This window comes from Passer montanus, unplaced genomic scaffold (genome assembly GCF_014805655.1).
Source record: "Passer montanus isolate IOZ18808 unplaced genomic scaffold, ASM1480565v1 scaffold92, whole genome shotgun sequence".
Classification (NCBI taxonomy): Eukaryota; Metazoa; Chordata; class Aves; order Passeriformes; family Passeridae; genus Passer; species Passer montanus.
In genome coordinates this window covers 559,875-586,103 of record NW_024374590.1, presented here as the reverse complement: position 1 = coordinate 586,103, position 26,229 = coordinate 559,875, and the positions used below count along the sequence as shown (strand labels likewise).

General features: G+C 36.9%; 1 protein-coding gene across 1 annotated transcript in view; it reads left to right on the top strand.

The window, feature by feature from the left end:
• The window catches only part of LOC120495824 (glypican-6), a gene marked incomplete at both ends in the record, with an annotated part of 659,110 nt that overhangs the window by 96,878 nt on the left and 536,003 nt on the right, over positions 1 to 26,229 (top strand). The gene's annotated exons all lie outside the window — the stretch shown is intronic.

Below are 26,229 nucleotides of genomic sequence, written 5' to 3'. Positions count from 1 at the left end.
AAATTGCAGTTGTTTTTTATAAAGAAATGGAGGAAATCTGGTTTGGATTGAACAGCCAGAAGAAGACACTGAGTAGATAAAAACTGCATAAAGTAGAAATCCATATGGGGTGATAGGAATTGATCTGACACTTATTGCCAGAAACATAAACATGAAAATGCCTCCCACAAACACATCTATACTTGCAAATACACCAAAGCAAATATGTCAGCATATAGAACAGAAGAAACTTTGGTTTTTTTAATTGATGGTAGGACAGTTGCTCAGAATACAGATGGTCTCAAGTAAAATAAAGACATTTTTCCAAGCCTAATCTAATCTAGCATTGACAGCACTGGACAACTGTAGTGCTTAATCGTAGCCACTGCAGAAGTGCTGAAGCTGGCAACATCTCACACCAGCTCTGGAGTCATGGGATATGACATACAACTAAGTAATTTAAAAGCAGTGCAACTGAATTTGTATGATGCCACATCCAAACAGTTTTCCTGCTGAGAAATCTTTTATTTTAGGTGTAATGTTACGTTTTTATTAGAACATGTGCACCATGCTGAGCTGCCTCGAGCAGACACAGGAGCTTGGTCAGCATTAGCTTCAGGACCTCAGTGATTTGCAGCATGGTGGAAGGATGCCCTGTGGAGTCCCTTGCTTTTACATTAGAGTGTTTTCTCTGACTCTTCCAAAAAAAGATGTGTTTATTGAGTGTGCCACTGAGAAGTCAGTGTGATAATACTTCCCTTTACTTTAATATTTATGATGAATTATGTTATCGATATTCTCAACAGTTAATTGCTGTTAAAAGTCTCTGAGTCATCTAAATCTGAAAAGAAACTTATTTTCTGTTCTCCAGCAGAACATTCATCTTTGCTGAACTGCATTTTGACAAGACCTCCACAGTATTTTTCACTCTCACAGGACAGTGTCCCACTGGGAGACATCAGCAAGATAAATACTGTACTGGGAAAAAAAATAAAGCTAAATTGTTTCTCTTTATGTTTATATTAACCTTTGCATTTATCTTCTCCCCTCTAATTCCCTGATTCAAATTTCTCTGCCTGTCATTTAGCATACAATGTACAGAATCTTGTAGCACAGTGAACTGGGATTTGAATTGAGTTGTGCAGAGAGCCAGGCTTTTGTGATGGGACAGTGGTTCCTGAAGGACAGTGATCTGTGCATTGTGTTTCTATGTAATTCTGCTGTGACTAGACAGATGGGTGGCTGTAAATGAAGTATCTTCCTATTCCCTCTGAGATGTATGTGGTAATGTCCTTCTTTAGATGTTCTGTCATGGCAGTGCACACAATTAGCTACAGAATATTAGTTACTCTGCAGGATGCAAATCAACATCTTTCTGTAAGTGTGGTAAAGGCACAAACCTATCAAATGGTATCAAGCTTGTATTAGTGATTTGGTTGTTCATCAGCTGAGTCTGGGGAAGAGAATGTAACAAATGGACAGTCCTATGTTTGTTTGCAATGAACCACGATTTAATGTTTTCATCTCCTTGCCCATTTAAATGCAAAAGAGCACATTTCACTTTGCAATATACCACATACACTTATGTACAGCTCCAATGAAGTATCAGTTTCTTCCAAAGCTTCTCATTGAGATGCAATAGCATCACAGTGGAGAATGACATTGTGGTTAAACACCAGTAAGGATCTAAGTCAGAAATAAACTCTTCTTTAATGTTCTTTATATAAAGAGAAATACATTCTCCTATTAACTTTAATATTTTTTAAATCATGAGGATTTCCCTGAAATTCCTTGCAACCCTAGCTGCACCAATAGGTGTTTGACTGTTAAGAGGTACCTAGGCAAATTGTTTTAATTGAAAAATAGATGAGTTTGATTAAACACCTTAATCTGATATGTGTATGTAAAGAATGACCTGACCTCTGTCAAAGATCATCAACACACTGTGGACCTGTTACTTTGTTCTTAGAGAAATTTTAACTCATTTGTGTTGTTAAATCTGAATCTGAATTCCAATTTGAATGCCCAGGTGTGTTGCACTGCTGAGAATTAAACTCAACTGGGACTTGGAACCCAGAATATGACCTAATATCGAAAGCACAGAAGGCCTTTGATGGCATCTGTAAAATTCCTACTTTTCTCACTTATTGTGAAAATTTAGCAATTCTGTTCACACTTATTTTCTTGTGAGCCATGTTATGGAAAGTTCTAGATCACTCTTCTTGCATCAGTTCTGTCTTAAGCTGTTAAGGCATCTCACATTTCTCAGACAAAATAAAATTAATAACCCTCTGGAGGAGCTAATTTATCTCTATTGATTTTAAGGTAGCATAGGGATGACAGGCTAGACAAAGGTGTCTGAACGCTTGTTGTATAAATTAGTGCTTATAATACTTACCTTTGAATGAAGAAAAATTGTTAATGACAGCAGTCTGTGTCTCCATAATCAACTTTCTGTTAGCATTTCATGCAACAGAAAAATATGTTTTTCCAAAAGCCTGAGTATGGCTTTTGGAAGGACTATGTCACCAGAAATTCTTAAATCATAATACAAGTTCGTAACATTCTTTGTTCAAACCATTTTTCATTGCATGTGGCAGTACCCATAGCCCTAAACAGATCTTCCTCTCACCCACTCCTAGATAAGACTTCTGAATATTTAGTTCTACTTTAAGCTTTCTCCTGATGTGTCATGAATCATTGAAATTTTGCATCCAAATATTGCAATTTACTTCATATTAAGCCCTAAAAAAAGACAGACAATATTATGCTGTTAACAATCCACTTTTTTCTTGCTTCTACAAGAACTTGCTGATGAGTCTTGATGATGTTGTAAAAGTAGGAGAGAGAAAATAAATTCATAGCATTTGAAATGAAAAGGCCTTTGCGAAATTGAATCTTCAGCATGTTATGCCAGGAAGGGTCTTGAGCATTTACTCAATACTTCTGGAAAACCAGAAAACTGCTCTTCATGAGAAAATCAGATAGAGACCTTTTATAGCAATGCAAGACAAATTTTAAGACACTTCAGGGAGTCTAAGAATGGATTAAGCAGTTCATTTAAAGATCCCTCTTACACTCTCCTTTTCCTGTTGGAAATTTCGATTGAGTGACTCCTAGTAGGTTAAAGTCACTATGATTTCTAAGCATTTCTCTATTTTTTCTTTTTTATATTTACTAACAAATCTGTCAGAGTTTTGAGGTGTTGGTTGGTTGATTTGTTTGGTCTGTTTGTTTCTTGCATGCCTATTTTGCAGTATACTTGCGTTTGTTTTGGAAGAAGATTCTGTTCTGTGATTGTGGAGACAAGTAACCATGTTTTGAGAGGGAAAATTGTTCCTTGCAATGATTAATTGTTTTTTCTTCTACTTATAGTAATATTTGTGGTTGTCCAGTGGGTAAAGAAAGCTTTAGCTTTATCCTACTTCGTTACATTCATGCAACACTGTAAAATTTCTTTTAAGTTCCTTCTAAGATTCTTCAGTCGACACAGCTCTTGAAAGGGAATAGAGTTCACCCTGGCCCCAAGCTTCTCCCAACATAGATAACACTGAAAGCAGTGAAGCAGTGTATTAACTTGAGCCTTACCATCATCTTGTGTTGGATTTTCTTCTTTAAAAAAATCCAAAACCAACAAAACAAAAACACCAACAAAAAAGTCCCAGAAAACAACAATAAAAACACCAAACAAAACAAAATCTTCACTGAAATCTAATAATTGCTTCCTTGTGCTCTATTTTTTTTTCCAGCTCTAGAAAGGTCTTGAAAGCAGGAATGCTGAAACAGAAGCACCTGCAAGAGTTCTCTTAAGGAATGAATTTTCTCTGTGCATAACAGAAGTGGTTTCTCATGCAGTCTGTGCTGAAATTGATGAGAGCATGGCAAACTCAAATCTACATTAGTAAGAATAGAATATGTAAAGCTCTTAATTTCTGCAAGGATCCACTGAATCTAGTCATGTTCATACAAAATGAACACCACCTCAGTGTTCATTTTGTATGGTAAAGTCAGTGTGAATCACTACTTTGAAACAAACTGGGTCTATTTCCATTCAGTTTGAAGATTGATAAATTGCCTCACATAAGTTTTAAATATGTTGCTTCTAGTATAGATAGTGTACATAAGCTTTGTCTAGGCATTACTAACCAGGCTAAAAGTAGCAAGAAGTCATCCAGTGATTCTTTACTTAATTCTTTGAATGCATATAGGCCTGGTAGTGAGTATACCCTGCTGAATTTGTCAGTACAGCCTTCACATTCATTTCTCTTGCCTGACAGCAGCTTTATTCTCTTGCTTGGTCTTTGGCCAACTCAAATTAACTGCTTAGACTGAGGCATCTATAACAAGGATTGTGCCAGATATGCATAGTATTGGCAAGTTTTTGGAGACCGCCTTGTGCCCTTGAGGTCTAACATGTTTAGCTGATTAGGAGTGACTGTTAGGAACCCCATTCCTGATCCCTACAACCATTTTTTTTCTGGCTATAATTCAAAGAAAGCTCTTCCTCTGGCAAAAGAAAAAATAAAGAAAAGGAAAAAAAAAGGTTTCAGTTGGAACAGCCACATGTCTCTTCCTTTGAGTGTCAGTGTATTATGAATAGATGTCTTTTATAAATATAAAATCTGTTAAAGAACTATGGCAAGCTCAATTTTGTATCCAGATGACTGACTTACACTGTATTCATGAAACATGATTTCTGAGCTTTGAAGTTCAAGTTATAGGTCACTTCCATTAGCAAATTCAGAACAAAAGTTTGACTAGCATTGGTTAATTCACAGAAAACTTTTAAAGTTATGACAGGCAGTCTGCTGGTCACTTCATCAGCTCCTCTGATGCTTTTCTACTGATGCCTTTGATAACAGCTAATCCAACAAAGGTTTAAAGCTGTTTTTAAAGTCAGCTTCTCTTTTTCTCAGAAATCACCAGATGCTGCTTTGATCCCCTTTTGCACCTCTTGTCTTTTAGTCTTATATAAAATTACTGTGTCTGTTTTGGAGTTTTTTAAACATGCTGGCATCTGCTCTTTTGTGGTTCATCAGAAAAATCTGCTCACAGTTTTATCTTCTTAAAAATAAATTCCATGTCTCCTACCAGCATTTCCCTTTCTTGATGCAAGAAGCTAGCTAGTAATTAGAGTCCTGAGGATCCTTTGTTGTAGAGGAGAAAATGACAATAAGGTTGAATATCTCTTTGTACTTGCTTTGTGAAATAAATAGGGTTGTGTCAAAGTACTGTTCCTGAAGCTCAGTATGTAAGATGTGCTTTTATTCACAGATTCTATTCTTCTACCTGGCTGCTTTGTTGCCTGCTGCCTCTGTTTCACTCTGCATTTTTTTAATCACCCCACCTCAGAGATGGGCAGGCCTTTACACCATCCAGAAGAGCTGTTGAAGCACCGTGTCCATCTCTGCCTGGCACCTGCCTTTGCTCAGGGAAGTGGCCTGGGTTTGTCCTGCCCTGACTCTCCTGTTTCAGCATTCTCTTTCCCAAGAACTGCTCAGGGTCTGTCCCAGCTGTCAGGGAAATGGAGCTTTGAGAACAGCTCTCCAGTCCCCAGTCATTTCACCAAAGCATAACCTACCTGAGAACCTCTTTCGGGATTGGGCAAAATGATCTGCAAAGGTCCCTTCCAAGCTCAACCAATCTCTAACTAATTCTGGGATTGTCATCAAGCACTGTAGAGAAGTGGGAAATGTGGCTCTTAGCTATCCCCATAAAAAGTGGAGCCAGATACACATCTCTACACAGTGACCTACTGAAGATCTAATTGCTCTTAGCAAAACACTGCCTTTCTCTTTGTTGACAGCAGTGGAAATGTCCCAGCTACCTCCTTGTCAGCACTTCCTTTAGGTTGCATAAATCTCCCTTGATCTCCAGGTATAGATGTAGGTATTGGAGTAGTATATCTGCATAAATTTGAAGGGACATCTGATTTTAAGAGACATGCTTAAATAATTCCAATTACACTGTGAAACAGTGGACCTAGGAGCTGTGTATCTTAATTTATATTCTCATCTGGTCTGATGACTAAATAAATATGTCTTCATCCCCTCCTTCATACCTGAAATTTAATCTGTTCATTTGTTTTATTCTTCTGGTATTCTGCACATTTTTTGCTATTAAAAAATTGTCTTAGTTGGTCTAAGTAAGGGAACAAAATAAAAAGCAAATGCTAAGTAATCTGTAGAATGTTACAATATAAGTGTGCTCTATCTTTGATAGACAATTTAGAGTATAAAATTATATAGTTTAGATGAACATTCATAGTATTAATTTCTTTTTTCATAATACCCTATCTTGATAATTTGAGAATAGAAAGCAGATTGTAAGTTATATAAACTTATTTTCAGGATTTTTCTGTATCTGTAGGTAATATTTGAGCCTTGAAAGCAAGCAAAGAAGAAAGAAATTTTGCATTCCTAAGACACTTCTGCTATTTCAAAGTTTTTCCCGGTACTACATTGGAGTATAACCAATATCTTTGGAATGAAAAGAAGAATATAAAGATGATGTTGCATATGTGAATCAGAGAGAACAGCAGTATCAACCTGTCTCAAACTTCACATATGAGCTCTGTGACCAGCTGCTTTCTGGCCATAGATCTATGTGTTGCACCTTTTCACAAGGCATTGTAACTTTGCTAAAAGCAGCACCTCATCCCTCTGGAGAGTTTTGGTTCTGCAAGCCAAATGAGAACTGAATTTTGATTGAAAATTCTCACTGCTTTCATCTGCAATATCTTCCTTTGAAATACCAGCCTAATTGAGCATAGGAAAATGGACATCCATGCTTTTATCTTTTGTTGCTTTTAAATATGTTTTAAGTATAAGTTTCACATGCTACTACCTGGAAGAAAGACAAAACCAAAAGCTGCTTCTTCAAATTCCCTTGTGTAGTTTCTCCCCAGTCTTTAACTGGTTTTAGTCAGTTGTTCTGTTTCCATGGAGCTGTATGAATTAGTAGATATCTGGGTATGGAAACAAGAAAAGAGGTACAAAACCAGAGCACGTATCTTATCTGACATTTTCAGAAGAAAAACACTGTGTTTCCTTTCACTATCAGGAGTGTAAAAATGGGCACGTCTTGAGTGTTTTGAAAGTTTCAGTTACTCTTCAGGCAGAAGGATCATTACCAGAGCACTTCAACACAGCTCTTTTCTCCCCATTGAATTGTAAGTGCTCAGCAGATTATGGCAGCTGAAACAGGGTCTAGATTTCATCCCTTTTGTGGAGAGCAAAATGCTTCCCTTTCAGCGAAAATAACATTAACAATACTTCTCTATATTTGTGATACTTTTATGATCTTTTTGTTGTTGAGGACACTGTTTGTCACACAAGAGTTTCCTTGTCATTCAGGTATGCTGTGGCATGATCACAGTGGAAGGATTCATCAATCAATCAATCAGTCAATCAATCAATCAAGAAATCCATCCATCCATCTCTGTATGCCTATGCAGTGATTCATCAGTTAATCAGTGTGCTTATTTAATTGCTACTTGCCCCTTAGCAGGTTAGTAAAAATGCCATTGTGGGCCCCATAAATTAAAAATAGTATTGTGCTAATATAACAGCAGTTGTGATTAATCATTCATAAATTCTTATTTGTATGATTATTCTTCTGACTGTTATGTAAATGATATTTAAACCCTAGGATCTATTTTTGGGAAACTTAATGACAAAGAAAGAACTTCAGTTTAATCTGAGGTGAATTGAATCTTCAAAGAATAAAGTGACAAAAATAAAAGGAACCGTGATCCACATCCTATTCTTTTCTTCAGTCCATGGACCATTACATAGTGAAAAGGTTAACCATTTACCTCTAGAATAACAAGCTTCAATTTTTTTCTGCTTTAAAAATGCATTTGTTCTCTTCTCAAGTACTTAAAACTACACAGATGACTTTTATGTCCTTATAGCCCTCAAACAATACAGAGACTACAAAGAAAGCAAAAGGGTGGGAGTTGTACCCATTAAAAATAGTTCAGGACAGAAATACCTAAGTAGAGGTGTCAAAGTAAGACTCTGTGTATATTTGTGCTTTTCAGTGATTTTCTGCTGATTTTAGTAGGAATTATCTCTTGTAGCAAGGTAGGGCTCTCCCTGCTACCCTGACACTTCCACCCATGGAGGATGCAAAGAAACCCAGAGGTATTTTATTGCTGCCACATATATAAAGGAGGCATAGACAATCTTTCTGTATTTTTGGGATTTGGAATAATAACATCTGGAATGCTGGAACGTACTAGATTTTATACAGGGTGAAGACTGATCTGGGTCCTTTATTCATGTGGACAGTGTGGATAATTTCTTCAGCAGTATTAAGGTGCCTTTCAAGCCAGGGCATGTCCCTTGACCCAGAATCCAGAGCTGTAGTATAACTTTGTCTTTCAATTCCATTTTCCTTTTCCTTTATATTCCTCAAAGAAAAACGACCAAAGTTTTCCTGAAAATTGCATCAGCTGCTCAAAATGGCATGTTTTAATTGCACTCACTTCTTAGCTCTCATTAGTTCCTGGAGAATTTTATCAGAAATCCAGGTTGATGGAAAGAACAAAGTGCTTTGGAAGAAGTGTTAAAATGACACACACAGTAAAGAAAAGTATCTGCTGGACATAGTGGCCTAAAATGAGCTGAACAAAGGAAGATTTTAATCTGCTACTCAAATTTAGTTTTGCCAGCTCTCTTAGAGTGACTATCCACAGTATTTCCACTACATTAAAAGCAGTGAAGACCTGATCCCCAGGAATACACTTCTTCTAAGACCTGGCAAGTACTTCAAGTAATACAGTAAAATTAAATCTCTTCAGTGGGAATTACCAGACCTATAATGGGTACATGATTTTTATGAAGAGTCTGCAAAATCTTACCTGCTTCTTCTTCTTTGCTATGATATATGCATGCTGTTTTTCTAAAAGAAATGCATAATATAACTATGTTATAGGAAAAAAACTAGGTTTTCTCTTCTTGATTAAAAGAAGCACCTCACATTTGTCCTGCACTGCCCAAAGTGCAATTTCAGGTCCTTCATACGCTCTTCTTTTGAATTAGAAGCACTATATCTTTTCCCACTGGCAGCACAAGAACAGTGGAGTTTTGGTTTTTCTTCCTATCAGCATTAGAAATAACTCTTTTTCCCCAGCTGCAATTTAAAGGAAAAAAGTTAGAGATATAATGTAATTACCAGCACTGGAGTCTTGCCAGGATACTGGGCCTCTACTTCCTTGAATTCCTCAAAAAAAAGTGTTCCAGAACCATCTAATTGTAAGTAACCAGGACCATAGTTCCATATCTGGCATGAAGGACTCTGCCTCTAGCAACACAAATCATCAGTATGGGCATTTCCTCAGAACTGACTCAAAATTGCCTCCTAATGACTCATATTTTCTGTTGATTTTGTTAGTTTGAAAGTTTTTTAATAAACTTTGTGATGTATGTAGAGCTTGTCAAAACATCTTAATGACCAACATATGTACATTTTACAGCACGCTGCTTTGCAGTCGGTAAAACAGGATCAGCCAGTACACATAATCCAGCCTACACTCCTTAACACCATTAAGGAGTGTACTTACTCCTGGAGTGTGGAAAATTCAGGACAATGTTCTTTTCTTTGTTCATGTGAGTTCATGTGATAGAAAGTAGAATGAAAATGGTATTTTAATTGCAAGGAGTTTTAATGACATTCATGTTTGATAAACAGTTACAAAGTAAACAGAAAAGAACTGTAAGTTACAAACAAATATCCCATCATATTATCCTGGCTATAAAATGTGTCAGAGACTCTGTTTTAAAACATATTGAGAAAAGTTATATCCACGCTCCAATAGCAAAGCTGATCAACATCAACCAATAAAAAAACTTAATCCTGTGAAATTTGAATTTCATTACAGGTTTGGTATAGCAAGCCCTGTTACTCTTGTGCAAAAAAAGGACTCTGGTATTTCAAAGAGGAGGACAATAAAAAGAACCAAACAAACAAACAAACAAAAAATAAAACACACAAAAAAAAAATAAAACAAAAAGCCCCAAAGGAAGTAAAAAAGGAAATGGAGTGGGCTTGTTCTCATAATTATTTTTATAATGTACATCAAATAGTTGACAACATTGAATAAATAAAACATGGTTCATCTGTCAGTTCAGTGAAATACCTTTTTAAATCTCTGAGATGAGGTGTCTGGGTGCAAGGAAGCATATTTTTGTGAAAATCTTCCCATCCTTAACTATAGAGGTCTATTTTTTATCTGCAAAACGGACCACTGTTAATAGAATATTAATTGCAGAAAGCCTAAAAAATATGTTTATATACATACTAACTAATTAGAGGAAAACACAGAAGTTTTTAGATAGAACATGTACTTACTTATAATTGATCTCATTTTCATTAATATGCAGAAGATGTGGTGAAATCAATGATCTGCATGAGTAAATGAATTCAGCATCAACATGCTGACTTCATCAACATAAGAACAAAATCATCATCAGCAAGGCTTAGTGAAAGTTGATTTTTGAGGTTGTTTGCCATTTTAGAAATCATGCAATGTATGTTTTCCTTCTCTAAATTTCCTGTCAAGCTGTTAACTATATAAAATAGGGAAATCCTAGTTAGTGGATGCCTGGAGTGAAGGAGGAGGGCATTTCCATTATTTTCCTGTGTCAAGGACTGTGCATAAGGAGGTTCCTTTCTTCATATGAGGAATCTGTAATGATTTTAACCCTCTATTTATTCTTCTTCCCTGACTATTGGCTTAGCTTAAGTTGGGCTTGGTTTGGGTTTACAGTAAGTCAGCTTCTATACGTGTAAGGCAATAACAACATACTCTTGTGTAATAACCATTTAAACAGTAGTTCCATCACTTCTGTAAAACTGGTTTAAGACAGCTGTGGTAAGAATATTGTGTCTAGTAAGATTAGAGGCTGTGTGATTGCCTTCAATATCTCTTGAGTTTTTGGCCAGTGCTCAGTGCATTAGAGCCTTTTTGAGGTGATGTCGAAGTGCAGGAGACATCACTACCCTTAAAAACTGATCATATTGTCTTTGGCTTTAGAATTTAGAAGGATCAGATCCCTAGTTTATACTCAAAGTCCTTTAAAGCAGCTTGCTTATATGAAAATAGAACAGAATAAGATAGTATTTCATCTAAATTTAATAGTTTTTTTTTGGCAGAAATTTGCTGTAGCAGTATGGTTATCCGGGCAAATTCTTTTCTGTTGTATCAAATAAATTTAGATTATATTCCTCTTTGTGGGGATGTCAGACTGAATGCAGGTCAGAACATGTATCACAGATGTAATTCTCAAATTTTCAGGATGTATGTAGGTGGCCTTCTGTGAGAGTGACCAAAATTTAACAGGCTAATAACAGATGAATAGGAAAAATGGCATTCAGCAGAAATGCAATTATATGTTGTGTAAAAATTTTAATAGTTTCAAAAAAGAAGCCTGACAGCATGATGTTATAAGGATAGTAATACCAAGTGCCTCCATATGGTTAGTTGAAATAAGAGTTGTTTTTGTTACTACATTGCTGACTTTTAATCAAACTATAACCTAGTTTTGGAGCATTACCACAGTAATGCCCCACAAAGAGATTTAACTGGAATAAATATATATTAGGCCATTAATTGTTCTTTTGCTTCACTGGATGAGCAAAGGAAAAGGGCAAGTAATGAAAGATGGGCTTTGATGAGGGGACCCACCTCCTCATTTAGTCAGCCAAGGGTTGTTATCCCTTTATTACCCTGTAACTTGAGGGCAAGTTCAGTGAATAACTGTGGAGACCGCTAGGAGCTATCGTGGAGAATTTATTTGCCTCTGAATAGAAGGTGGGTGCAGTAGGGTAGAGGCTGTGTACTTCAAAATGGGTAATTCTCCTTTTGCAAGCTTTATAATACTATGTTTATTGTTTCCTAGTACATCTCCCTAGACTGTTTTTTGTTGCCTTTGTGCCTCTTGTCAGGAATAAAATTTATAGAAGTGTGGCCCAGGAGAACCAGTCTTATTTTGTGTAGTGACTATGCTAGCAGCTCAGAGTATTTCTGGAGATTTGCAAAAAACAGTAAAATCCACAACTCTTCAGAGGCTAAAGATCTGGTGACATTTTTTCCTTTATTGCTATAAAATACAGGTAGCTGTGGTAAAATAGACTCTTTCTTCTAGTGTTTTAACTCCAAAGCAAGTCTCATAAAAATTTTTAAAAGCCAATTAGTTAGATGAGTTGCTACATCCCAGTTTGTCAGTGCGAGCTTCTGACTTTGTAGGAAGCAGTTATTGCTCGTGCATTTTCTGAAGTGTAATAGACACCTTGAACACAAGAGAAAAGCTTGGTCCTTGCTTTGAATAATGCATTATATGAACTTAAAAGACATGAGAAGATACGATAAGTTAGAAAAGAGACTGATACATTAATTCCATTGTGGATGCAGAGACATTTATCCTGAAAGAACCTGCTCAAAAAAGTGGAAATAAGAATTTTGCTCAGTGTTTTGAAGGCAAACATGGGAGAGAGACAGGGATATCCTTTGCTAGGAGACAGTTTATATTGGATGTGAAAAATATCTCTAAGTAAAGACACAATTTCTAAAACTCCTGTCACCAGTACTCTTAGGTAATTCACATGTCCTATGGCTGTGTTGTGTTGCAGGAGTGTTTGTGAAATGTATTTTATTTATTCAAAGTGGAATTAATCCTTGAATTTTGATCTGCTTTAGAGGCATGCAATTTCCTTACCAGCAAATGCAAATGTCTCAGAGAAAGAAAATTAAAACCCATAGATGAATATGAAAGTATCTTAAAAAAAAAAAGTTTTCAGATACAAAGTCAGTGGGTTCAAATGGTCATCTAGGCTTAGGTCTGAGTCGTGTATTTCTCTTGATTTTACTTTGGTTACCACTCAGTATTCTAAATACATGGGATCTTATTGTGACATTGATACTATTTACTCAAATAAATATAAATTGACAGTTGCAATACATTTGTGTGCACTTATACCAACTAACCCATCCTTCTAAATAATTTATCAAAAGGGAGATTTTTAAATGAATATTTGTTTCTTCACTATAAGGTTTACTCTCAGAATTCAAATACTGCTTTCTTTCCTGAAAAGTGTAGCATTGTTGAAATATTGCTGAATGAATCTAAATTCTCTAAAAATTCTAGCTGAGTAAGTCTCTGCTGAAGTTAATCTAAAAAATAAAAGTTTCCAGATACACAAAATATTCTTGTTCATAGATATATTTACGGCCTAGCAATGCTCCATATTTATGACATGAACTCTTAATGAGCTTGATATACAAAATCTTCTAGTCCAGTCAGAAGTACACACTCCCAAGTATTTTTTTATATGTTCAGCTGCATTCAATAAATTACAAAGATTCTGGCACTATTTTTTAAAATTTGGTTTATTAAGAAGAAAGAATTAATATGCACTTATTCCTTTTAAAGTACCTAGACATTATTTAAAACGTTTCTTTCAACTACTAGCTTTTAAGGCATACATTTCCATTCTGTTTTTCTTCTAGTTTTCCTTTCTTCTTTCATCTTCATTATTTTAAACAATTTCTAGAGGCAGTAGCAGAGGTTTCTTGTGATGTTATTGATAGCCTTGAGGGCAGTGTATGGAACAGCAATAGGAGATATAGTCAAAGGTAGAATTATAACTATTTTAAAATTTAAATTACTTGATCTTCCAAAGGACAAGCAACAGTCATTTACTAACCATGAGCTATCAGTGGAAAGGTTATTGTGGTGTTTTTTTTAATTCTATCCCAAACTCTCTGTGGCAAAGAGTTGCCTAAAGGTATCTATGAAGCTGTTATCCTCTGTGTTGTCCTGGTGAAGAAGAGCAATTCCTCAGTGAGCAGTGTGCTCACCTAGTGGTAAATGATCAAATCAGTAATGGAAGAAGAAAAGAGAAACCCCTGAATGTATGATCAGGCATTATCTGACACTACCAAGTCATCATGACCTTACCTTTCACATACTCATTGGTTCAGCAGTTGTCATTTGTAGGCAACATCTGCAAGGGTAAATGCACATGTTCCTGAAGTTTTTCCAGCTCCTCAGAGGAGGAATGCAAGGTGGTCTGACCCATGCCAATCACAGTTGGGCTCTGCTGAAGGGGAGTGATGATAGAGTGTGAGACAGTGCTTGGCTGTGGAGATGTCTGAGCCCTGCATGTTGCCTCATGATCCTACTAGCATAACACTTATCATGTATGTATAAGCATTGTGCATGTGGGAGACAAAAGCTCTTGTCAGTTTAAAGTATTATTTTTCATTACAGTGTTTTTACAGCAACATGTGGAAGGTACCGTGCTAAAAGCCTGGCAATCCACTTGTTCCATATGTTGAAAGTAGAATCCAGTTGCTCCTGTGCTACTCTGCACTGTGCATAACCTCTGCTAGAGGCACTGAGTTGCGTTCCTGGTACTTATGTTTTAAAGCAAACAGCAGTGGGCTGCTGGTAGTCATTCTCATATTTCCCAGGTTGGCTGCTCCTTTACATACTTTACATACACTCACTCCCACAGGGTGTGATTAAGGGCAGCAGGAGATGGCATTTCCCCAGTAACACTGTGAGCAGTGTTGGAGCTGTTGGTAGAGCTCATTGCCATCATTACCAGCAACCACAATTTTCCTACCGTGGCACCATTCCCCTGCTGCTGTCCCTGACCTTTGTTGTGAAACCCTCTGCTCCTACCCTCACATTTTACAGAGCTGCTGGCAGAACAGATACATTACTTGCACAACTGGTTCCTGCAGCTTCAGTGGAAAAGGATGCCTTGTATGTGTTGGCATTGTCAAATAAATCAAATGCTTCTTTGTGAAGTGGTGTTACGTTACTTGATTCTTAGGCTCTCTGGTGAAGCAAATCAAAGTGTTTCTTCCCTCCAAGGTGAACCCAGGTGCAGTTCAAGAGAAGCTTCTTCCTGAGGACAAATCATTCCTCAGCCAGAACTATGCCAGGTTTGGTTTCCTCTGCCCTACACAGTCCTCTACACCATCCCAACGGGCCATGTACTTTGAAACACACCATATGTTCTGATGCCATATCCTTCATTCCCTCAGCAGCATGCTGTGTACACACCGTTCTGTGCTGACAGATTGCACGACAGCCTTCCTGTTATTTCAGGTATTCAAACTGAAACATCTTAAAGCCCAAACAATTATTTCTAAAAGGCAGAAAGATGGCATGAGCAAGTGGGACTGGGCTGTGGGATGTCATACTTCCAGCCCAACCAAGAAGTTTATTCACTGCATGGCCTGGGGCACAGTGATGTTTAGCAGAATAGATGTAGTTTTGTCCCTAACTGGCAGGTGCAATTAATCTATCTACTGCAGGATATTTACTTGGACAGTGTAGCTCTGTTAGCAGCATGATGCGAAAAAGTGTATTGTGTATTAGAGGGGGAATAATATCCTTACAGTGACTCCTTTTTTTCAGCTGTCCACATTCCAGTGTAGGTGGCCAGTAGTAGAAAGATCTTCTTAGACCTCCTCACCTCCTTTATATCAGTGGGAAGAAGTAGGGTTTGCAATCCAGACCTGAAAGAATAGCTGCTTTGAAGTCACGCTCATACATTATGCCTTTTAATTGTCTGATTTTCATAGAATGGGTTGCTCTTGCATGTCCGCAGGGCATACAAGGTCACTTTATCGTGCATCATAGCCCCATAGTGCACTCAGAGGGAAAACCACTCATTAAAAATATGAACACTGCCTGCTTTTCAGCACCTACTACTATCAAGATGTCTGAAATATGCAACGCACATTCTTAATGGGTACTGACGAAGTACTTTAAAGCACACTGATGTTTTAAATGTATATTTAGACTAATGAACAAGATGTAGCTGAAGATTAACCTTTTGAGTCTATCAAACCAGTGGTATAGCCCTCTCTGCTCCTGAATCCCACTGTTTTCATTCTTAATGTTTTGTCCATACAGTGATACATTAGGGAGATAGTGAGGGTACAGCCCTCCATGAAGCATCCCAGATTATAGAGAGAAAGAGTAATAGTTTACCAGGGTAAAAAAGAACCTGCATATTAATGACATAAAGGACAGATTATTCAAATTATGATTTTGACCTCGGCAGTGGTTTTGCAAGAATGGCATTGTAGACCTCCATATTTCATGTATCTTACGTATTTTTCAGCTAAAACTTGCTTAGCTGGGGAGTGAAGTGATCTTACTCTTCTAGATCAGCCAGCCCTACTGACTCTGCCCCAGCTCTGCTGGTCCAGCTGAGCTTTCTCTGGTAGAAACCCCCTTAGCAGTAAGAGCACTTAAACACCTACTGCTTACCACCCCTATTTACCACCACCCAGCTATTTGTAACCTTCACCTAAGGGTTTATTTTCTGCAGTTCCTGTAAAAGCCCACTGCAGGGTTACAGTCATGCTCTCACTGCACTTGATGGATGGGCATGAGAACAATATGTTTAGTGATGCCTTGAGTAGGACTAGCAGGCTTTGGGAAGGTGTAGATAGAAGGGGAGATGATATTGATGGCAAGGCATGATGTGAGCAATCTGTCTGGGATTTTTCTGTCTCTGTGGGAGAGACTGAGGGCACAATTTGTCCTGGCATGCAACCCACATGCACACATTTAGTTGGAAAAGAGAAGGGAACTTCAAGTGCTTGACACTAAAAATGGAGAGAGAGCCTGTTCAGTCTGAAGTACTGTTAGATGTATCAGTCCAAAGTAAGAGTTCCATGTTAGAGTCTTTTTGTCTAAACATGAGTGGGGCAAGAATTAGCTCTCCTAATTTCTTTTCCTTGTTGTTGAAAGTTAAGCGTTCTTGCAAATTTCTAGACCCTGCTTTCTGATACAGTTCACACTTCCCTGTACTGCTGTGTGTTTGTAAAACAGGCCATGCTGGGACTTCTAATGCTTGGATCACCTGTTGTAAATGCATGATCACACGCCAGGATAACATGATGTGGAAGACTGCCTAGACCATCAGTGATATTGGGGTTCAGGCTACTTGGAGATAAGCCTTGAAAATATGTGACTTGGTTTACTTAGCTCTCTCCTTTGTTTGTTATCTTAATAGAACTTTTCATCACACGCACACACACCTAATTTTAGGAATATTTTTGATATTCTCAAATGAGGAGATAATCTGCCCTAGGCCTGCTTAGTAATAGCTGACAGAGACAGGAATTTTTAACAGACAGACATTTTGTGCTTAAATGTAAACATTAAATTTTGTGTTTTCTTTATCACTGCAGAGGAAAAGTAGAAGTGGTTTTAGAATAGGCATTATTAAAACATGTGCCCTGGGGACTCTCATGCTAAGGCTCGCTGTGGTGGATCATCTGTGTGTTTGAATTCTCAAAGATACAGAAGTAGGAGTCTTGTGACCTAGCTGGATCCCTCTGAATATTAGTAAAATAGCTCACAATATATTAATAACTGTTTTAACGGCATGGGGCTTTTACATTTGTTGTGATAGTAAAACATGAACATTCTAATTAAGTACCTAAACTCTTATAAAAGTATATATGTGATGTTCTTATCCATTTGTTTTTTAAGGCAGGGAACAGGAGGGGCTTCAGTAGTATTGCATTCACTGGATATTTGGGAGTTACATTTACAATATTGATGTTTATTTCCAGTATCTCACATGCTTAATGAATAGTTTTTCTTTATGCACATTTTTCTCCTAATTACTTTCCTAATAAAATGCAGAAGATATATGGGGTTTCTTTTCAATCCCATTTGTGTTATCTTGTATCTTTATAAAAACCAAAACAAGCTACAGAGAAAAGAGCCCCAGAGCATGCAAATTTAGTTGCAAAAAAATCCTCTTGCAAAAAATGTCAGTGAAATTGACACAAAAATCAATATGAAATTTGGATCTTTCAAATTCTTCTCTTGCATTTCGAAAAATTGTGGAAATCTGAAATTGCACTGAAGTTTTGTAAAATAGTCATACCAATATATCTTAATTCCACAAAATCTACTTTTTTTTTTAAACTTACACATGTTGTTTACTGATAAGTTTAATGTAATTTCTGGATAAATGTCCTATTTCAAGCTAGAAGTATTAGAATTATTTTGTTGCTGATACAAATGATCATTTACTTTACCAGAAATTGGTGTTTCTCATTTAGTCTCCTATCCTTTGCAAATCCGTGTGAAGTTATTTACAATCTTCCATACTTCATTAACTGAAATGATTACCTGCAGGCTTCAACTATTTAGTCAACTTTCTCTTGCAGTACACTAATGAATAGATCTACTTAGCATATTGACGTTAACTATCTCGTTGAGAAGAACCGTATTTTTAAATACCACAGGATTTTAGTTTATTTTTTTATTTAATTGATAAGTGACAGTCTCACAAAATTATTATTTTTAATACTCTTTTGCGTGCTAGGCCACATTTTGTTTGCATCTTTTTCTAAAAAGAAGCAGGCACTCTACTGTTGAGTCTGTAATGCAATACAGTATATATTCACTGCAGAGGAATAAGAATTTTTTTCTTTGTGCTGAATAGATAGACAAAAAGGACTTCCATTGAAATAGGGCCTTAATCCATGATAGTTGCATGAGTCAAAAAATGTGGTTTTGGCTTGGTTTGATTTTAGGTTTTTTGCAGCTGTGAGCACAAGGACTGATCTAATTTGTTCCAATAGCCTGTCTCAGGAGCTATGGACACTTCTCCTTTGTAACGATGTTGCCCTTATATTTCTTCCATGATTTGAGGTTTCATGGCATAACCAAATCTGTAGTGAATAATCTTTTTACAGAGCTATCCAAGTATCTGATCTGCACTCAGTGATTTGCTGCACTTAAGGTTCTCACTAGGGATTTCCGTTTCTAAGGATCAGTTCCTGAAAAATATCTTCAAGAGAGCATACAACTCCTCTCCCACTGTTGAAGACTGACAGGAAAAAAAAAGCCACTGTGCTTGTTAACCATCTCTTTTAGATAAGTATTTCTTCATTTGAATGTCACTTACTACATTTTCCCAGGTGTATTTAAAAAACTCTCAATCTTACTTTGCCATTAGTTTTGTCGTATTGTTTGTCTTGTTAAATACCGTAATCTGTGACATCCATTTTCTGTGATCTTCATTGCTCTTGATAAATCCCTGTGTCTGCACGGTTCTACTTTCTTTTTTCTACTTCAGGGGTCATTAGGAATTTTAGTCTGCGCAGTGATTTTAAGGTGAAGGAAATAGGAAGAGAGGTCATTGCTCAGCAGCAAACTCCTTATTAAGGGAGGAACAGAGTAAGGTAAAAAAGCATGTGCAGTAGTTGCCATCATCATACTTCAACCTTTTGCTTTTTAAGTTATCAGTTCATTTCAGATATAACTTCCTCTCATTGGAACAGTACCTTCTCTTACAATGGGAGCAACTCTGGGTGTATATGAAGTTTGTTATCATTGATTTCTTAATGGTCACTCAAAACCGGCATAATCAGAAGACTTTAGATAGAAATTGCAAGCTTGTTACCCACACGATGTGCAACTAATGTGTGATTTATTTTACTCAGAGCTCCATTTTACTTTGGTTTACATTTTCTACTTAATGTCTCCTAACTGGTATGGATGAAGGGGAGGAACTGTATGAAAAATAACTGGACAGTTTAATATCTTGACCAGTTATTTCTTTCTTTACGTCATGCCACTATATGGCTGATCTGATCTGAGTCATGACATTTGCATGTGTTGAATTGATGGAAGGAGTGTAGGTTACTTTAGTACTTCTAAGGCACTAATATTTCTCTTCCAGGAGAGGAACCTTAAAACCCACCTGGGATCCAACAGGGATGTATCATACACACGGAAGAGGCAGTAGGTTGAACCTTTCCTATTAGCTCTGGTTCAATCTTGTTTTGGGCCTGAATTAGTCAGTAATGGGGCTCCTGTGCCTACGCCTTGCACTTGCTCACTCTGTAAGAGAACTTTTGGCAGAGCTCCTGCTGACAGGGGCCTTTGTTCTGCTGTCACTGAGATTGAAACCTGCCTATAAACGTGACAAATGTCTCCCAGGCGTCATTCCCCTGGCTTCAATAGAGTTACACAAGGGATGATTTTGGACATTTTCAGCAGTACTTTGTGGTTTTAGTACCTGTATGCATACAGTTTGGAGCACGTATTTAATCTGCACAATCAATTTGATAGGTGTCCCAGAAAGATAAGTCACCTTTTGTCAGAATTATTGCTCTGTATATTCCACAGTTAAGAGACTATTAAATCATTTTCTCTAAAAGCTTAACATTTTCCAATTTTGAGACTTTGCTTCTTTCGAGGAAATATAATGTCTAGTCTAGTATATTACAATTTTTTCCCCTTTTTTTAAAATAAATTCTTGAGGAACTAAATAATGCTGTAGTTGGTTTAGGACCTACAACAAACACCGTTTATTAAGCCAAAGACCAGAAATGCAAAAGTTATTTTTTTCTTGGAGTGATGTGTTTCAGGGTATTTGTTAGACTGTTGTCTGATATCCACCAGTCTTGAGAATAAACCCAATTTCCATATCAAATCCTCTGTATGCGACCAGAGCCAGGAGAGAGCTAACAATTAAGCAATTAAATGGGTGTTGAGAGTTCCTGTGACTGAGCTTTCTCCTTGCCCTCTTATAGTTTGCAATATGAATGTACTCAATTATTCAATCACAAAAGCTTTTAAGCTTACTGTGTCTGGATACAGTGGGCATTTTTAGGTCTATGAAGCCAAGTCTCAGGTTCAGAAATCCTTTCAGTGTCCCCTTCTATCACTGAATAGCAATGCCTCAGTTCTGACAAATAATTTCTGATACTTCTTGGTCCTCCTAAGGGTTGCAGTCAGGTTTGTGACACTCTGGAAATTCAGCCTGATTTATTAACGTAAAGATCACAGGCAGTAAAATAAGGCTTAGCAAAGGTTTATTCACTGATACTTTGCCCTTAAAACATTAAAACATTTTTTATTATCCCATATTGTTCTATTGCTGGCCCTTCAGTGAGTGTGATGGTTGCATTTTGGGCATAGGAGATACCAATGAGTCCTTGCTTCCTTTGAAGCTGCTGGGAAGCCAGGAGTGCTTGGACTTGCCTTTACAGAAGATACATTTTTTTAATACCAGCAGCTGTAAATTTGGGAATGTGCCAAGCAGTCCTACTCATAATATTCCTCACACTGCCATCTATAAGAGCAGATGCTTTTTTGTTGTGGTGTTTGTTTTTTAATATTTTCCTTTTTCCCAGGAAGTTCAGTGAGGAAAGAGCAGTAGTAGCTTTTAGGCTATTTTTTAGCCTTTTCATAAATGACCAGTGTGATTTCCAGGGTCGAGAAGGTGCTTAATGTGTTTTCAAGGTTATATAGGCCTGCAGAGTCACAGTGTGCCAACACTCCCATCTCAGACTCACAAGATACAACAGATATGAGGGCGACCTGTGCTGTAACACTTGCTTCTCTTCCTATCAGTGTTACAGCCCCTAAATCACTCTGAGCTGGCTGAAGAGTGGATGTACTTCATCCAGGTACAGAGTGTGACAAGTCAAAAAATTTATTGCTTTCAGTGAATTTTTGTCAGAAAACTGCAAAGGAACAGTCCTAGAAACATGATAAAGAACTTAAGAAGGAAAAGCTGCTGGAGCAGAAGTAAAAGTTTTGTGACCATTAGCAGCAGCAATGCTGACTATTCATTAGGATTCTTCAGCTCACTGGTACACTGCATGGGAACAGTTTATTTTGTATTCTGGGTTTAATTACCGCATTAGACCTTAGACCTCTCAGCAAATGAAAGCTTCCTGCCATTCTGACAGCTGATTTGATAGCAATGATTGTTAACCTTGAAGGCACCTTAAATGACATTTGAATAGTGTTTATGGATTTATGCCGCTCATCACGCTGTTTTGCTCGCTCTCCATTAAAACAAACGAGACACCTCCAGAAGCCTGTATTGATTCTTGACCACAGATCCTGGCCCTGCAGGATACCAGTCTATTCTTCAGAAAGGTCATGCTCTCTCAGAAGTCTTTTTTTGCAGAAAACACACATTGCACTGCAGCCAAGAACTACGCAGATGACCACATAACCAAGTTTTAATGAAGGTTACTGTCCTTCTGCTCTTACTACATCAATAGTGCAACACCTTTTAAAAATGTATGCATACAGGATTTTTTCAAATTCAGCTTTATTAGTCTAACAAGTGGCAGACATATTAAACCTGTTGTCATTTTGTACATGCTTCAGTGAGCTCTACATGAATTTTAGGAATAGAAACATCTCACTTGAATTGAAGCTTTTTTTCTGTTGCCCTTTAGCTCTGCCAGGCAACACTTCTTCCTGTGTCTGTAATCTTTTCCTGTTTATGTTCTATTTCTTCGCCCTTGAAAGAAAATACTGGGAGAAGCTACTACTCTGATCACTTTTGACTCACCTTACAAAGGAGAAATGTACCTTTTTAAATTCTTCTGTGCTTTGGAGAGGTTTGAATGCTTTTCTGCATTAAATGTGCCCTATAGACATTTGCATCTAGACTTTCTTCACAGTTAGGAACTCCATGTTGAAATAAATGGTTTGTGAAACATATTTTACCATACAGCAACAGATAAGAGCAAACAAGGCAGAAGAAAATAGACAATCATATTAAAGATAAATACCTTCCTGGATTTTATTTTTATTTCTCTGTATTCAAACTACAGGCATTTCAGCTTTGTAGCCTCAGCTTTTTCTTCCTGTAAGAGGCACTGCATTACCCATTCAGACAGCTCCTAATATATCCCATCCCAGTATAAATTTAACCTCTCATTTTCACAAAAGAGATGACTTTGAATTCCACTGTAAACTATCCAGACACTTCTGATAGACATTTCAAAACACAGGTACATTTTTGGCTTTCTAGGCTATACATACCAGTCACGAAAATGAACCCTTCACTTGTATGGCACAGATTCTGCTGCAGGTGTCTAGATAGATGTCAAGTTATGTGTCCAGTTCTGGGTCCCTCAAATCAGGAAGGACATTGAGGTGCTGGAGTGAGTCCAGAGACAGGAAACAAGCTGGTGAAGGGTTTGAAAGATAAGTCCTATGAGGAGTGACAGAGGGAGATGGGGTTGTTTAGCCTGGAAAAAAGGAGTCTCAGGGGAGACCTTATGATGTTCTACAACTGCCTGGTTGTAGCCAGGTAAGGGTCAGCCTCTTCTCCCAGGAAATCAGTGACATGACAAGAGGACATAGTCTCAAGCTGTGCTAGGGGAGGGTTATGTTGGGCATTAGGAAAAATTTCTTCACAGAAGTGGTCATTGGGCATTGGAATGGGCTGACCAGGGAACTGGTGGAGTCATTGTCCTTGAAGGTATTCAAGAAATGACTGGACATGGCACTTAATACCACAGTCTAGTTGACAAGGTGGTGTTCAGTCATGGGACTCAATAACCTCAAAGTCCTTTCCAACCTAATTGATTCTGTGAGTCTGTGATAATACCATTTCCTAAATTATTTTATAATCCCATTCCACTGCACTAACAAAATCTTCAATATTCTGTCAAAACAAATTTAGTTTCCAAAAGAACTTACTAGTCCTTAAATTACGTGTCCCAATTGACTGTTCAAGTTGGTGATTCTTAATGCAGCAGCCACTGCTGCATAAAATGGTATCAGAGAATGAGTAGCAGTACTCAGGATGTTGAAGTTTGATATTCAGAATTACTGACTGCTAGCTCTTTACTTCTGCCAGTGCTTTTTACCATGCATTATCACTATTTTTAAATATTATATCAATTATAATACAAAGATAATTTAGAAACACTTTCTTTTTTTTTACAGATGTACTAGCAGGTTTTCAATTACTATGCAGCAGTAGGCTACAAGTTGGTCTGCTAAAATTTTCTAAAATCTGCTTAAAATTGTTGCTAAAGCAGTATCTTGGAAAATATCTTCTATGGATGGCAAGGCATGTTTATTGTAGAGTTTTAGAGCCGCCATGGGCATATTGCAGTTCCCTACTAGCAATCAGGGACCTCTGTGACCTTTTAGTAGTGTTTATCAAGCTTAGTCCTGAAGTTTTGGTGTAAAGCAGCTATCAAGAATGAAGACAATGAACAGAAGTGTGTGAGTGTTGATGAATAAAAAGAAAAAATTGTCTACTAGGCAACAAGGAAACAGAAAAGCATTTTCTAGAACATGTTCAGGTTAGTTTTCTTATTTTGATGTTGTAGTCAAGCAAAGAAACTTAAAAAAAATGCTTCTACACTGATAACACAAGTTTGTGCAGTTTGATGGAACACAAATCAAGAAAGTAGAAAGTTTCTAAAGTTATTTTTTCTTTAAAAAGTTATTACAAAGAAAATTATTTTGAACTGCAGCCTTTATATTTTCCATCTGCTATCTATATAAATATGTGTTCATTTGCTTTGAAACTAATGACATCATTTCCCTATTTATAATAAACTAATGTGATAAGTGTAGTGAATCATGAGTTTTATTTCCCCAAGCTCTGAAGTCCTTTGTATGTAAACTGAAGCAGTTGCTGATATAAACAAAATAATCAAAGCTACTAATCTGAACATCAGGCCTGAATTAAGGCCATTAAGTAAAACAATAACATTAGAGAGCTGAACTATAATTTACTTTAAATTAAATTAAATTGAAAATGTTAGCATTATTATGATGTGAGAAATTAAATACTTCTACCTTCTAGATATGCACAAATGCTGGTGAATTTTTGTAACTGTTTTTTATTGTTATTGTTCTAGGAAAAAATGCAGTGAAACACAGGTTTAAAAAAGCAGGCATTATACGTGATTCCTGCCTGTTTAATAACACTGTTATAGAAAGATGAAAAAATGGGGAATAGTTATAGATCGCAAATTGCTTAAATCAAATATTCATAGAGAAAAACATTATTGTTTTCCTTTTCTACACAGGGCTGCTAATTATGGTATAAAGTAGGCCAGTTATGGTTAAAAAATTCCCAATTTAAAAAAATTTTATAAAATGAGTTTATTAGAAAATGCTGAATTTACCTATGAACAATAATGGAGGAAAAAAAAAGTTGGTCATTCTTTCATACCTTGGTAAATTAAAATATTCTTTCACTTTTAACCTTCTTTAACTTTGAATTCTTTCACTTTTATATATAAAAATATAAATTATACATAAAATATAAATTATTAAATATATTAAATATATTATGAAATACAGGAACATGTTTCTCTTTTCTCCAGCAGTTATTTTTCTAACCAAGAATCCCAAGCATTTTTCAACCACACTTTTCAGAATTTTAAAGAAAAATTTTGAAAATCTTGAAGATTTCTCAGATATTTGTTCAGGTTGCTTTATACTTTGGGGTATGGGTAACCATATAATTTTAACATTGGTGACTGGCTATTTGTAAAGAAAAAAAGAAAGAAAGAAAGAAAGAAAGAAATATTATTTATATGTAGAATTCAGAAACAGTTGTTTTGCTTCTAATCTTTCCCAGGCTGTCCCTTGGGATAATGCCAGTGCAGGCAAGCTTTTCCACCATCACTTCTGTGCTTAGCAAAAAACAGTGAAACTCTTTTGTCAAGAGGATTGGTCCTTCTGCTCAGAATTTGGCCATGCTGCAGACAAAATGTTTATGTGAGTTGGGGAAAAAAAATCTGTGGAGATCATGTTGAGACAAAAGGACTGTTCAGCTGCAATCACAGCCTGCTTCTCTTTTCCTGGTGACATAGTTGTTTGAGGCATCCAGTGGTTTATAAAATTCCTCTGGTGTCTCCTTGACTCTTCACAATCCTTTCCAAAAACATGGGCAGACTCAGTTACACACTGGAGAGATGTCTGAGAATTACAAAAATATCCTTATTCAAAAAAAGCCACCTCTGTCCATGGCACCTGTGATAACATGTAGAGGCTTGCACGTGGCTTGGTTAAATGACAATTTACATTGACAACACAGGCACAGATTTTTCTTCTGTTGCTATCCCTATTGAAGTTTACATTGTGAATCTGCTTCCAGTGTTACAAATAAAGCTAACATCACCAGATTAAAAGGTACAGACAATATTTAACTGGAAACACTGCACAAACATTCCTGGAAGTGCTGGGTTAACAGTTGGACTTCATGATCTTGGAGGCCTTTTCCAACCTAAAATGATTATATATTTCTGTGATTCTGTAACATAAATGTGGTGATTATATCCTGCCAGCAGATAAAGGCAAATTTGTAGAATTGGGACAATAGCTCGCTCTTAATAAATGCTTTACTCAGTTGAACCTCAGTGAGCATGTTTGCTCCTTTGTATGAGGAAGGCAATTATAATCAGTG